The sequence below is a fragment of the Mustela lutreola genome, chromosome 12 (genome assembly GCF_030435805.1).
Source record: "Mustela lutreola isolate mMusLut2 chromosome 12, mMusLut2.pri, whole genome shotgun sequence".
Classification (NCBI taxonomy): Eukaryota; Metazoa; Chordata; class Mammalia; order Carnivora; family Mustelidae; genus Mustela; species Mustela lutreola.
Window position 1 is genome coordinate 79,478,323 of NC_081301.1, and position 16,533 is coordinate 79,494,855.

Here is a 16,533-nt window from a genome sequence, read left to right on the forward strand (position 1 = left end):
AGAAAGGGAAAAAAAAAGAGTGGGTGCAAATAAAGAAAAACTGTAGATTGCGGGACAGGCAGCCCAAGGCACATGACTTGAAAGGATTTAGGGTACCACATACATGACGAAGCTTGTGTCTTCAAGCACAAGTGGTTAGGATGTTAAGGGGCATGTCAGTTTTTAAATAAATATATATATATATTTTATTGTACTTTGGTTTATTAGTCAAATAGTTCATTTTATTACAAATTTTGTCATCAAGGAAAATAAATTTGTCTGGTAAGTTTTTAAAGAGTAATTTAAACATAATTGTTAAGAACAAAGAAATAAAATAAATATAATAGACATAATAGTTTTTAATATGTGTTAATAATTCCTCCAAATCTTTTTGGTGACCTAAACATTATAGTTTTGCTAAGATAAAGTAAATACTATATAGTCATTAAATAGATCATTACAAAATGACATAAAATACTGAAACATTAATTACTAAACATAGTTTTATTATTTTTTAATGTGAGTTTTTAATGGTATATATACATTTTCATGTCTTCAGTATAATGCTTTATATTTGTTTACAGATTTTACATTCTAATGTACTTATATTTGTGAAATTCTTCCAAATTATATAAGCCATACATATACAATATATATTTTTAAATTTTTACTTTCATTCTTGATTTCTCTCAAATCATCCTGACAAAAGTGTTTATTTGTTTGTTTTTGTTTTTATATCAAACAGGATTTGTTTTTGTGTACTGAAATACTACAAACTTTTCTCCAACTTCAGACATTTGGTACTCTAGTTCATTTGGGACATGGGGCTGCTGCTTATCTGAGCTATTTGAAAATAAAGTGCATAAGTTGTCCTTTGTGAGCTGTGTTAATATGCAGTCAAGAGAGATATCTTGAAATCCTTAAAGCCTGACTGGTCGCTCACTGCTACATTAGGTGCTGCAAAGGTGTGAACATATTTCAAGAAAATCCTCCTCTGTGTTATTTGCTTTTCCCCCATATATGTTCAAATGGGCTTAAAAATCTCCTTTGGGTTCTTTAGCACAAGGACTAGTTCTTACCTGCTTTACCCAGGGCTGCAACTTGTTGGCTTCTTGGTTTTCTATAGATGCAGTTATCTCCTCTTGTGAAGGAGGGCTTCCCTGGCCTATTTTACCTTATTTGGTTGAATTAGATGATAGACATATAGATGATAGATCAGTAGATTGATAGGTAAGTGGATGGATAGATAATTAAACAGAATACACTATCATATACTAGAATATAGCATATAATATGGTAGAGAGAAAAACATGAGTTTACCCAGTTCAGTTACACAGACCTAAAACTCTAACCCCAATTTAGTTGGCTTAACTCTGTGGTTTTAAAATATTTTATTTATTCATTTATTTGAGAGAGAGAGAGAGCACAAGCAAGCAGAGAGAGTGAGGAGGAAGCAGGCTCCCCGCTGAGCAGAGAGCCCGATGCGTGGCTCGATCCTGGGACCCTGAGATCATGACCTGAGCTGAAGGCAGAGGCTTTAACCCACTGAGCCACCCAGGCGCCCCAACTGTGTGGTTTTAAATATTCCATTTGGATCCTTCATCCAAAAAAGAACTAACTTTTCTCAGTCTAGAGATGGGTTCTGATGGAAACTGTTGTCAGGGGAATTTTCAGTTTTAGCTGTCCTTGATGGCATCCTAGTACCTTGAAGCCAAATATCCCATTGCTTAATCATCCAAACCTCCCAGACAAGTCTTCTGTTTCTCTGTCATACATTTCTTGGAGTCATACTAATGACAAATGGACAAATGATGAAGCCCTTAGGGAACAGTTTTTCTCTTAACTTCATTTAAAAAATCTAGCATCACACTATTTACCTATAAGATTGGAATTGAGGGAGAGAGAAGAGATGGACTGTTGTAGCAGTCCATGTGTAAAGGTCTTTCATTGTATCTCCTGTAGCATGTGATAGTTCAAACAGCATTCTGGTATACAAGGTCTAACAAACAATGACATAGGGGGCCATTGGATCTGGCTGTAGAGCATCATATTACTTTCAATGTGTTAGGTTCTTTTGGATTGAGAAATCTTCTTCTGGTGTATAAATGTACTTTTTTTCTTCTTAAATGGCAAGGTTCTTTTCAGTACTGAATGTTTTTAAATAAAATGAAGATTGAGGAAAATTTGCCCCTCCTTTTTTCCTTAGGAAATAATAGAAGAAAAATCAATTTTTTTTTGCTAATTGTATCTGTCATACAACTTAAGAATTTATACAGAATTATTTTCTTAACAATGTCGTTGTGTGAACATCTATGATTCTTAGTGTTCTTTGGATTTGGGGATAATTAGATGGCAAACAAAGGGAAGGAATAGACAGCTCACTCTGACTCCTTACATAATTAATATACATGCAAGTATCGTGAAGGTAAGAGGGAAGCAAACACTTTTTTCTTCTGCCTGATCTGTGTATGGACATGCAATAGCAAAGGAACAACTCCATTTCTTAGAGATAGATGAAAAATTTCCCCAAATATTAATAAAGAAATAGCATAAAAGCTCTTAATCCTTCTTTTGACATAGGTTTTGACTCTCTCCCCCATTGAGTAAAATTTTTAGGTTAATGTCTTAAAGAATGTATAATTCCCTTTTCTCACTTCAGTATTAGAAAAGGATTTAGTCTGACTATAGGGGCCTGTAGGATTTAATTGTACCTGTTTTAGGATTTTAATCTGTGTAGTATAACTAACTTCATAAGGACCATGGAAACTGCAAGAGAAATAGATTTAAAATCAATCTCTCTCTCTTTTTCTCTTAAGAATACTTTTAGGTTTGATGGCTTTATTAGTTCTGGTCTTCCCCATAAGATGGGAGTGCAGAACTCATAACCACTGCTGTTCCTTCCTGGAATGAGTCTTTGAAACTGAATCCGCACAGCTCTATTGTATAGGTCATGATTTTTCCATTTAACCAAATCATTAACCAGATTATGTAAATACAAAAGATATCCTTTATTTACATTTTGGAATTTCACAGGCTATATTTGCTCCTTCCTCCTTCCCTCATCTATCTCTGCCTCTATCTTCCTCTGTCTCTGTGCCACAGCCCCCCACCGCCAAAAAAAAAAGATCTTTTTTGTGTAGTTGTACCCAGAATAGTGGAGGTGAACATCCATAACATCCATTTTGTCACCTTCACTTTTTCTCTGAAAAGTGTAGAATAGATTAGTTTTGCTTTTGGAAAAACATAAGAAACCAAAATCACCAAGTAGTATACATTAGTTATGTTCAGCATTTTGTATCCAGTTATACTTCAATAAAGTTGGGGACAAAAGGAAAGACCAAATGTACATTGTTTTTCAGAATTTATAATTCTCAACATAGGATGATTTACTTTTTAAAATTCTTTTAGTCTTTTTAAAATATTTTGTTTATTTATTTGAGATAGAGAGCAAGAAAGAGAGAGCAGGAACTGTGGGGGCAGAAGGAGAGGGAGAAACAGGCTTCCCACTGAGTAGGGAGCCCAATGTGGGACCCGATCCCAGGATCCCAGCATCATGACCTGAGCTGAAGACAGATGCTTAACCAGCTGAACCACCCAGGCACCCTACTTTTTATTTTCAACTATATTAAAGAAATATATGTTAATCATTGCCCAAGATTACATACTGGCTTTTAGTGTTTTGTAAAATAAGTTAGTTAAATAGTAGCAATAATCCTTAAGGATTATTATAGAAAAGTCCCCTGTATTCCCTTTTCACCCAACATTTCTCTATGAATAGTGTCTAAAATTATATATATCTGTTGTTGAGGATTCATAATCGAAAAAGAAATGTGCTTTGGATAGTGTTCAGATTTGTTTTTGAATTCTCACTTACAAGAAACCAAATTAAAAGTAAATTTAATTCTAAATCTTTGGCCTCTAGGCCCATAATAATTTATCTATACTGCTTCTTCTGAGAAGAAAGAGCTACCATTGTCATGTCCATGTTGCATTGTCCAAGGCATCTCCTTCCTCTTTGTCATCACTTGGATTATCTATTGCTAGTCACCCCCAAATTTATTGGCTTAAAACACATTTGTTATTAGTATCTCTTTTTGTGGGTTAACTGGGGTGGTTCTTGGTCATGTTTGTTTATGAAGTTGTAGTCATCTGAGCATTCAAGATGGTCACTCCCGTGGCTGGCACTTGATATTGATTTCTGTAGGACCTCAGCCACACTTTCAATCAGATCACCTACTTCTCCACGTGTATAAGCCTCTGTAAAGTTACTTACTCTCTCTGACCTTTATTTTTCTGAGTTCATATTTAAGTGGTGTTGATAGGTAGGCTTGGAATTACTATTTGTTATTATGACCAATAGTCAGGAAAGAAGCTTGCTGCTGAATAGGAAAGAAGACATGTTGGAACCCACATGTACTGTGGCAACTTCCTTCTAACCAATGTTGATATGCAGAGAGGAATGGATATTTTTTCACTTCTACCTGTTAGATCTCATGCAACCTCACTTTTTAGCCAACTCTAAGCTGAAACCGTATGGAATTGGGAATTCTGGGAAATAGTGCTCCCAATATAAACAAATTGACAGAAGCACAATCCAGTTTTCACTGGATTGTGAAATCCAGTCACAATGTGAAATGTGAAATCATAATCCACATTTCACTCCTTGTCAACTTGGTATCTATTCACAACTCATTTCATCATATTTAAGTTTCAAATATAGACAGTAAAAACATGCTTCTGGTTAATATGCATCTGTTTCCTTTACAACTGAAAATGTGCTTTTTCCCCAGTAGAGGATTTACAATAGAGGATTTACATTTGTTTTATTTATGATTGATGTTTATTCCTACCCCAGTACTGAGCCTCTAGAAATAACCTCCTCTGAAGCTTTTTTTCTGGAAATAATAATGCTTATAAAGAGCTTGGATATAGAGGGAAATTGTCCATAATCCCAACTGTTAAAACTGCACAGCTTTGTAAATTTGGCATATGCCTTTCTGATAATTTTCCAGTGTGATATATCATTATATATCATGAATTAATTATAGGCATACAATTTTAATTTACCATTCAATTTGTTCCTAGATCATATTATGTTTTCAGGTAATTCCATAGCCTTTATAATAATGGCTGCATAATATTCTACTCAGTGATTGCGGCATCAGTTAATTTGCTCCCAGTCTACTGATGCATATTTAGATTGCTTACAGTTTTTCACAAGTACAAATAGTCCCATGTGATCAAATATAATGCATTCTCTGACAGGTCCATGAAAGTGAAATGCATGAAATTTGTACAGTATACTTATAAGGGAAATCTCATTCCCCACAGCTAGAAAAATTTATAAAATCCATAACTCTACTTCTTTAAGACTATGTTTTCAACATTTACTCACAGAACAAAGCTTTTGTTCTTTTATTTGCAGTAGTACATTGTCAACTACTTAAATTCTACTGAGTGAGTGACTGAAGCTGAAAATTTCCTGATCTCTTGCTTTTTTTGTAATTTTATCACATTTGTGGAACAAGTGTTTTTTATTTGTGTCAGCAATTTAATATCTTTTCTACTAATTTTTATTTAATTTGCAAAATAGATAGGACATTCAATAATATATTGAAATAATTGCACAAACATTGCCTAAAGAGAAAAAAATGATGGTGACACTGCCAAATATGAATGTTTCCAAGGGGGAAACTATTACTTAAAATGTTCCTCTTCAGCTGATACACAGATGTAAAAAAAAGAAAAAAGTGAGGTAAGATAGTGATGTGAGCCTGTTGTTGTATAATGGGTATATAATTCTTATAGAAGTTGAAAGTATGAAAAATTGTATGCTTTCCTAGAATATGCCAATGACTTTTTTCTTAAAGATTTTCTTTATTTATTTGAGAGATAGAGTGAGTAAGAGAGAGAGAACACAAGTGGGAAGGTACAGAAGGAGAGGAAGAAGCAGACTCTCTGCTGAGTGGGGAGCCCACTATGGGGCTTGATCTGGAACTCCAGGATCATGACCTGAGCCAAAGGCAGACGTTTTACTGACTGAGCCTCCCAGCTACCCACCAATGACTTTTCATTCTTGTCACTTTTAACATATTGTGAAACTTTTGTGGTAAATAAATGGATTAAATAGTATGAACATTTTATGATGCTTTATAAGTGGGAATAAGGGGGCAGGGCATATAAATTAGATGGTGATTATATAGACAAATGTATTCTGGAAAATGTAATGTATGAGCTGAGTTCTGGAAGGAAAAAAGGAATTAGCTATGTGAAAGTAATGGAGATAAAGAATGAATTATTCAAGGCAGTTTGGAAAGCAGAAAGCACATGATAAGGTTGGGGAATTGTTAGTAGCTCAACATGGCTGGAGTGAAGGTTGCATATGATCAAGGAATGGGTGGGTAGAAGTCTGAGTCAACAGAGTGGCTAAAAGCAGAAATCGTGAGCGATCATGTGAGCCAAACTAATGGTTGATCTTAATCCTGAAAGCACTGGCAAGCTCTTTACGGAGACATGGGATCAATGTGACCAGATTTCTTTTCAAGAAGATTTTTTTTCCCCCAGCTATGAGTAGCAGAACTTGGAGAGACCAGAGAGAGACCATTAGGAAATTTTCTTGTAACTGAGGAAAGATAAAATGAAGGGATGATAGAGGCAGTGACTACAGGGATTGAGAAGCAGGGAAGTTGTTAGACAATCTTAACAGAGTTAAATCCACTAGAACTGTGCCTTTGTGTGTGGATGTGGGGAGTGAGCAATGAAAAGGAAGAAAGTAAGATGACTTCTAGACTTTCTCTGTGGGCATCTGAGTTCATGGCCACATCATTCTTCGTAAGAGGGAGAATATAGTTGAAGAAGCAGATTTGTTGGCGTATATGGTAAGTTCAGTGTCACCCCATAGACTGGGACACACCTATATGATATTTAAGGAGAAATATTCAGTAGATAGTTGGAGATATGAATATATGAATGGAGTTGGAGGAAAAAACACTTGGGTAGTTTTGGTAATAAAGAAATTAATCTTGAAAAGACTAACTCAGGGATAGAATGTAGAAGAAGAGCAGAGGGCCTAGGGCAGAACCTTGGGACAGTATAGACATTGTGCAGCCACGGAAAGAACAGAAAATAACAAAGGAGGCAGAGAAGAAGCATGGGGAATTGTATTTAAATACTTTATACATAGTCCATGCAAGGTTCTTTTAGTTTATGAGTCATATAATTTGTGCCCTTGTGCTGTTTCTAGGCATGTGGCCTGGCTATAACACTTGATATAGTTGAATTTTTATTTTCTCCTATGCAAGATGAGGCTATCGCACCTGCTACCTGGCTTATCAGTTTCTATCATATAAGGGGATATATGTGAAAGTACCTTGGGAACACTTCAAACCACCAGAGAAATGTATATTATTATTATTATTATTATTATTATTATTATTTTCTAGAAAATGACTACTTTTACCCTTTCTTCCTTTCTGCTAAAGAAATGTTAAGTGGGCTTATAATTCCAGCCTTCTGTTATTGTATTTCATTCTCTTGCATTGAGAGAAAAAATTACCAAAAGAATTTACTGGATTGCCAAATGGTCTAGGCCAAGAACTTCTAAGACATGAAACAGACGACACACTACATTTTTTAAAACTGACTTTGATGCACACTTTAGTTCAGGAAGACATTGGGTTAGTACTAAGAAAATCAATTTTTGGAAATTTGGTTATGTGCTTGGCATCACTATAAAAGCAATTGGAGGGAAATGGAGTTTCTAATTCAAAATGGATGGCTGAATATAAATATATAGTCTTAAATACAATCCCAGTGGCAGCGATGCCTGCAGGCAAATTTAAACAGTCAGGGGAATTTGTTTTACTACCTTCCTCCACTTTTTTACTGATTTCCCTCCTATTTCAGTCCTGTACTACATTTTCCCTACCTACTTCCATTCTGAAGAATTTTTCTGAATGTGGGGACCATAATATCATGTACCTATTCATTTTTAAGTATTAAGATAGGAATATATTATCTCTTAAAGGCAGTATTCTCAAAGAGTGGAAAGTGAATTATCCAGATGAGCAGACTCAGGTGATTTTGACCCCTATTCCCACTGGAGAAGCACTCCTCTAAGAGTATCTATCTTTTTAAACAGGAATGTAAGAAGAATTTGACATTTAACAAAGAAAATGAATGAGACATCATTATGGTGTGATGGAAATAATGCTTACTAACTAGATGTGCAGTGTTCTTGGCCAAGTCACTTAATCTCTTTGAAATTCCATTTGTCAGTTGTTACAATAGATAAAATCATAATAATAAAACCAGTAATCAAAAAGAGCCCACTTTACCTCACTCACAGAATGGTTGTGAACATCAGGAGAGAAGAAAACAGATTTACCCCAAAGATACAGATGTCGTGAAAAGAAGGGCCATCTGTACCCCAATGTTTATAGCAGCAATGGCCATGGTCGCCAAACAATGGAAAGAACCAAGATGCCCTTCAATGGACGAATGGATAAGGAAGATGTGGTCCATATACACTATGGAGTATTATGCCTCCATCAGAAATGATAGATACCCAACTTCTGTAGCAACATGGACCAGACTGGAAGAGATTATGCTGAGTGAAATAAGTCAAGCAGAGAGAGTCAACTATCATATGGTTTCACTTATCTGTGGAGCATAACAAATATCATGGAGGACAAGGGGTGTTAGGAGAGGGGAGTTGGGGTAAATTGGAAGGGGAGGTGAATCATGAGAGACTATGGACTCTGAAAAACAATCTGAGGGTTTGAAGTGGCAGGGGGTGGGAGGTTGGGGTACCAGGTGGTGGGTGGGTATTATAGAGGGCACGGATTGTATGGAGCAATGGGTGTGGTGAAAAAATAATGAATACTGTTTTTCTGAAAATAAATAAATTAATTTAATTAAAAAAACCAGATTGTTGATGAAAGTAATTTTATAAGTATGAAATAATGTACTATAGTCATTTTTATTTTCACTGACAAGGTAGTATCTGGAGGGGGATGCCTTATAATATGCTTTATATTAAATTATATATTTTACTAATGCTCAGAAAGCTTGACTTACAGTTAGCTGGAATATATAAATGCAAATACAACATATTAATTACACATAGCTCAAACTATAGATTTAGGTTTTTATTATTATGGATATATTTCAAGAAAAAGCTTAATATTATATCAGAAATCCTGGGTTGGAGCTCAGTAAGTATTTACTGAATGGGCAAATGCATTTGGAATAGATTTATTTTATATTGCTAGCACAGAGATATTCTTTTCTATTATATTTTCTCAAAAATTCCTCATAAAGACAGAAAATGTGAAAACTTTGTTAATACCATATTGATGTAGCATCATGCAGGAGTATTAATATCAGTATGACAGCATATCAATAGTGATATGATGAATGCAAAGAAATTCTGCCTTGAGGTCCATGCAAGCATCTCCTTGAGCTTTATTCTTATGATTTAAAGGGTCATTATGTATCAATTCAATTATAATTTTATCTTAATGAAATGAGCATAAGTCTGTCAATAACATTGTTTATTAATTCTTTTAAACAAACCTATAATGTACTTAAGGGATCAGATCTATAACCATTGCACTCCTAAGGGAACAGTTATTCTTCGCTTCTGTGCTTGACATTTTATTTAAATGCTTTCTAAAGTTACATGTGAGAATTACTAAATATGGCTTTGCATCAAAGAGTGGATTTTCTTATGTTTGGTTTATAATAAGTATTGAATATTAGTTTATAGTGATTATTGAATATTAGCTTTCAGTGTCGGGCTGAAATTGTCTGCCAGTGAATATTGGTAAATATTGGAGAATCCTTTTGTTCCTAATTCTGTCTTTCACCCATGTGCCCATCCTTCACTCCCATCATAATTGTCATACATTGACTGTATTCTTTGTGCAATAGGATGTATTAGGTTAAGAGAGAGAGAGGGGGGAAGAGAGAGAGAGAGACTGAAAATGAATGGTTTTCAACTGAGGGTGATTTTGCCTCCCAGGAGACATTTGGCAATATCTGGAGACAGTTTTGCTTGTCACAACTGGGGGAATATTACTGGTATCCACTGGGTAAAGCTAGGGTTGCTATTAACATCCCACAGTGAAAAGAGTGGTTCCTTACAATGAAGAATTATCTGTTCCAAAATCTCAGTAGTGCTGAGGTGAACAAAGCCCACCTTAAATAATTTTCAGGTTTACCACATACTCAGCTTTGGCATCTTCTCTATATCCTCCCTTCCAGGTGCTTTCTACCTGATCCTTGTAAGAAGCAATTGAAGATGGTAATTATGGTAATTCTACATATCCCTCCATATGTAGAAAGCACTGGACTCTTTATTGCTGCTTGTAAGTTTCTATTTCTCCCATGGTCATTTTCATCATCCTGTGAGAAAACCTTGTAACTATGCTACCATGGCCACACTTTGGGCTTTTAACAAAGGCAAACAGTATATTTTCTGTTTCTTTCCGGTAAGGATTATCTTATTAGAGGAGTGAGAGGTCTGGTTCTACTACTTTTATTGTTTGTTTGTTTGTTTTGTTTGTTTGTTTGTTTGTTTTTTTAAATGGTTTGAGAAGTACTGTGGATCCCTACTTTCTGGTTTGAAAACTGGCTCTGTTGCTTATTTGCTGCATGAAGCTAGGCAAGTGTCCTAACCTCTCTGTAGATTGGGGATTTTACATGGAATCATCAAGATACTTACTTTTATAAAAAATAAAAAATTAAAAAAAAAAGATACTTACTTTGATGTAGAATTACTACTGTTTTGTCAATACAAGGATGTTCTTGATTTAAAGCCACAGCACTATTTTATGTACCAACAAGAAAGAGAAAATGCTGTCAATTAATTATTTAACATCATCATGTGTAAGGCATATTCCAATTTCAGAGATTGTTCAAATGTGGGGGGAAAAGTGCATCTTAGGACCAATGAAATACAATCTATGCAGAGTGTTTAGTACCATGCCTGACACTGAGTGTGCTCTGAATATCCATTAGCACTTGAATTGATATATGCATAATAAACTTCTAGAATGAAAACAGGCCATGCTCTTTAGAAAGCACCCCAGCACTGCTGATGATTCTTCTTTAGGAAGAGGACTTTTTGTCTGTCCTTCCTTCCTTCCTTTCTTTTTTGTTTTCCTTCTGACAATATTTCTATTCATGCCATTTTAAAAGGCCCTTAATGACTTGAAAAAGAATACTAGATAAAAAACCCATTGGAAGAATAAGTGCACCCTAACAGCAAGCATCTTATAAGGATGAGGAATTTGGGGTTGGAATGTCTTTTCTCTACTTCTCTATCTGATTTGCTTCCATTTTCTGAGTCACCCCCTGATAATTTTTTTTTAATTTGGTATCAAGATAGAAATTTATTTATTGTTGTGCTTTACAAACACACACATTTGTATACAAGGAGATTAACATCTCTTTCATCTACCTTCATAACAGTAATTCCTTTTTTTTTTTAAATTTCTTTTCAGTGTAACAGTATTCATTGTTTTTGCACCACACCCAGTGCTCCACGCAATCCGTGCCTTCTCCAATACCCACCACCTGGTTCTCCCAACCTCCCCCCCCCCCCCGCCGCCCCTTCAAAAACCTCAGATTGTTTTTCAGAGTCCATAGTCTTTCATGGTTCACCTCCCCTTCCAATTTCCCTCAACTCCCTTCTCCTCTCCATCTCCCCACGTCCTCCATGCTATTTGTTATGCTCCACAAATAAGTGAAACCATATGATAATTGACTCTCTCTGCTTGACTTATTTCACTCAGCGTAATCTCTTCCAGTCCCATCCATGTTGCTACAAAAGTTGGGTATTCATTCTTTCTGATGGAGGCATAATACTCCATCATGTATATGGACCACTTCTTCCTTATCCATTCATCCGTTGAAGGGCATCTTGGTTCTTTCCACAGTTTGGCGGCCGTGGCCATTGCTGCTATAAACATTGGGGTACAGATGGCCCTTCTTTTCACGACATCTGTATCTTTGGGGTAAATACCCAGTAGAGCAATGGCAGGGTCATAGGGAAGTTCTATTTTTAGTTTCTTGAGGAATCTCCACACTGTTTTCCAAAGTGGCTGCACCAACTTGCATTCCCACCAACAGTGTAAGAGGGTTCCCCTTTCTCCACATCCTCTCCAACACGTTGTTTTCTGTCTTGCTAATTTTGGTCATTCTAACTGGTTTAAGGTGGTATCTCAATGTGGTTTTAATTTGAATCTCCCTGATAGCTAGTGATGATGAACATTTTTTCATGTGTCTGATAGCCATTTGTATGTCTTCATTGGAGAAGTGTCTGTTCATATCTTCTGCCCATTTTCTTTATATGATTTTCTGTTTTTTGTGTGTTGAGTTTGAGGAGTTCTTTATAGATCCTGGATATCAACCTTTTGTCTGTACTGTCATTTACAAATATCTTCTCCCATTCTGTGGGTTGTCTCTTTGTTTTGTTGACTGTTTCCTTTGCTGTGCAGAAGCTATTTTCAAGATATGTCTCCAAAGGCACAGGAAACAAAAGGGAAAATGAACTTTTGGGACTTAATCAAAATCAAAAGCTTCTGCACAGCAAAGGAAACAGTCAACAACAACAAAAAAGAGGCAACCCTGTTAATTTTCTTGATTGCCCTGAGTCATTCTCTTGGGTTTTCATCCCATTCTCTTTGAACATTTCTTTGTGTTCCCCTTTTTATGTTGTGTCTTAGTTTTTCTATGTATGACTTTGCAATGTTAATACTAACATCTAGAGGAGGTAAAAGGTGTTAATACATACCTGTTAACACATATCATTAATGAATATCTACCAAAGTTTCAGATATTGACTGTGTGAATTTATAGTCTACAACTTATTAGTTTCTTTTGTACTATAAGATGTAGAAGGCATACATGTGCCAAAACTAGTAACCAGACTAAGTCAGTCAGTGACTTAGTCTCTACAGGACTTATATGAGGTCAGAGTTCAGTGTGTCATATCGGAACATAGAAAGCATCCCTGTACAGAAAGAGTAAGGATTTTTGACAATACTTCCATTAGAGTTCTAGCCTTATAATCTATCAGGTCTGAGGAAACTGTAACATTCGACCTCTTCTTTTGCTTGAATGTGGACCTGGCTTCTAGCCATCCTTTCTCTCTCCCTCCTGTGTAGCATGGCTGATGAACCTGGAGGGTTAAGGCAATTTTACAGGCCTACCAGATTTTCCAGAGGTAATGATCAGATGTGTAGACCAAGCAGAGGTGCATGTCTATGGAATATAAGGTTACGTCCTGAACTCTGAGTCACGTAAATACAACAGCAAGTGTGGAATAAAACAACTAGGACTTTGTTTCCCAAAGATCAAGCCCAGAAGGAAGATCCATGCATTCCAAGAACAAAATATCCAACCAAGGGGTTTGAAAACAAAACAAACCCAATCTGTTCTGGGATTTTAGGAATGTGAGAATATACTCCTAAAATGAAGCTTAGGCCATTATATGTAAACTCTGGTCTGCAGAGGTGAGACTAATGTCCACAGCCACCAATGTCTTATCAGATGTACTGTTGACTTTGTTCACATCAGGTTACATATTCAGGACAATAGCAAATGGCAAGTTGCTTGTTGTCATCAAGTGACTTACCGAACTCAATATACCATCAAACATAATCTAGGTGCTTTCCTATTTCTGCCAGTAGCTTTCAGAAATGTGGTCCTGTCCTCAGAAATTGTAGCAAAAAGGCTAAAATGTAACAATAGCACAAGAAATGATTGTGCTAGTTATTGAATTTTTGCAAAGGGCTCAGTAGTTTTACAACCCAATTTATCTCCCTTTCTAAAAGGACACTGCCTTTAATACCTCCTGATACTGGTTTTTATCTAGGCAGATGGTTGGAACAGTAAGATAATATATTAACAACAGATGCACACCTTTCCCTGGACTTCAAAGTGGGGTGGCTGCTATCTCAAGAAATCATTAATGGAATTTAAAGTCTCTCACTTCCAGGTTATAGGTTTGAAAAATGCTGCCTTTGTTGTATTAGAAAAATCACTACTATCTGATATGTGTCATCATCATGAACTTAGTCCAGACATTTCATTAAGTACTAATAAGTAGCAATGGTAAGCTGAGGGGAAGTGATTTCATTTAGACATTGCCACATCGAATTACTATTCTTGGAGATGATTTAAGTCAGAGGCAGTGTCATTTTGACTGAAGTTGATCAAATTCCTTGGAGATCTGTGTCATCACCACACATAATTCTTTTGAGACAGAGAAACTAGACACCTAGGGTAGTAGTTTTCCAACAGATTTTTTTTACTTTTATGTATGTATTTTATATGTTATTTGATGCTTAATAACACCTTAATTGGAAAGAAATAATAATTTGAAATACAGAAGAACATAGTGTATGGATTATAGTATTGTAAAAGCTAACTTGCCTAGAAAAATTATTAATATATTTTAGGAGCTTGGGGAGAAATACAGCATAAAACCATTTCTTAAACTTCTTTTTAAAGATTTTCTGAAGTTACTTAAGAGAGGACAGGTAAAGCTGATGTTTGATTATTTGGGGGCATCTTCCTTTTGCAGAGTGAATTTCATTTACTCCCACAGTTTTTCACATGTGTATTTTTAAAATATTCATTTTTTTCAACTAAAAAATATAAGAAAGATGAAGATAAACTTTCTGGTGGGCAATTTTAATGTATACATTTTTATTACCACCATCATGATCAGAATACAGATAGTTCTATCACCCTCAAATCTTCCTTTGGGCTACCCATAAAGCCACATCCTCCCCCATCCCTAACCCGTGTCATCTACTAATCTATTTTATGTCACTATAGTTCTGTCTTTTTGTGAATGCCTTATAAATGAAATCATACATCATGTTTTCTTTCAAGAGTGGCTCCTTTTATTCAGTATAATGATCTTGAGATGGCACCCAAGTTGTGCACACCAATAGTTTGTTCCTTTTTTCTTGCTGAGTAGTTTCCACTATATAAGAGTGCCATGGTTGTTTATTCATTCTTTCACTGAAGAGTATTTGAGTTATTTCTAGTTTTTGGAAATTATGAATAATGCTGCTATAAACTATTCATGTATAGATTTTTGTGGGAATATACGTTTCAGATTCTTTAGGGAAGATAGCTAGGAGTGGGATTGCTATAGCCTATGCTTGGTGTGTGTTTAACTTTATCAAAGAGGCTCTGTCTTTTTGCTTTGCCATCACTGCTTTGTATGTGAGTTCCAGTTGTTCTGCTTCCTTGTCAATGGTTGGTATTGTTAAAAGTTTTAATTTTAGTTCTTCTGTTAGAGGTAGTAATATCACATAATTTTTAAAATTTGCATTTTCCTACTGACTCATGGTGTTGAACATCCTTACATGGGCTTCTTTGCTCTCTGTATCTCTTCTTTGGTGAAGTGTCTGTTCAAGCGTTTTGCCTAATTTTTAACTGGGTTGTTTTCTTCCTCTTGGGGTTTATTGTTGTTATTGTTTGTTTTGTTTTGTTTTACATTCCAGAGGCCTTTTCTTTTTTATACCTATCATGGCAGGAACTCATAGGGAATAGGTTCCAGCAGCTCAGGCTCCTTTCCATTGGCTTTCCCAAAGTGTGCTTCTCTGGATGGAGTAGGCTGGCACTTCAGGTGAACCTAAGTACTTTTCTTTTTGGCTTCCTTCCTTTTGATCATTTTTCCCTCATATGCTTCAGGAAGCTGTCCTGACTCTTTGTGTTTAGTATACTTAATGCATATATTGATTTTCTTGGCAACAACCTTGCTCTTAGTTTGTTTGTTTAGAACAATGCTAACAGCATGATGGGTAACCTAGACCCTGCAATTTTGCCATGGTAACACTTGTGGGGCATTCTTTTTTGAACAGTGACTATACTCTCTCTCTCTCTTTTCTAAAAAGTATTTTATTTATTTATTTATCAGAGAGAGAGAGAGAGAGAGAGAGAGAGAAAGAGAGAGAGAGAGAACATACAAGCAGGGGTAATGGCAGGCCAAGGGAGAAGCAGGTTCCCTCCCAAGCAAGGAGTCCAATGTGGGACTTGATCCCAGGACTCTGGGATCATGACCTGAGCTAAAAGCAAACACTTAACCAGATGAGCACTGTTCAAGCCTCCCTTGAACAGTGACCATTCTCTTGACGTCAACAGTATCACCTTTCTTGTAGATTCACATGTATGTGGCCTAAGGAGCAGCTCCATGTTTCCTAAAAGGCCTAGAGAACATGTAGTGGGTACTTTTCCTCTTTCCCTTTGTGTTGGTCATTTTGACAAATTACAGAAGGATGACAGTTCTGGCCTAAAGGAAGAAATTTCTGTTGAGTTTTGAAGTTCAGAATCCAAATAATTTGTAATTGACTTTGTCATTATATGCTCCCTTAAATGTATCTTTCATAGAGCAAAGGTAAATAATTTTGATGAAGGTTGGCTTATAATTGTTTTCTTTTATGGATCATGGTTTTGGTATTATATCTAAGAATTATTTGCTTCATTCCCAGGTAACAATATTTTCTTCTGAGAGCTTTATAGTTAATATTT

The 16,533-nt window shown here is 35.8% G+C and overlaps 1 pseudogene; it reads right to left on the reverse strand.

Annotated features, from left to right (window-relative positions):
• Positions 1-15,529: 15,529 nt before the first annotated feature.
• LOC131812161 (large ribosomal subunit protein eL21-like) lies at positions 15,530-16,264 on the reverse strand (annotated as a pseudogene).
• Between the last annotated feature and the right edge of the window lie 269 nt (positions 16,265-16,533).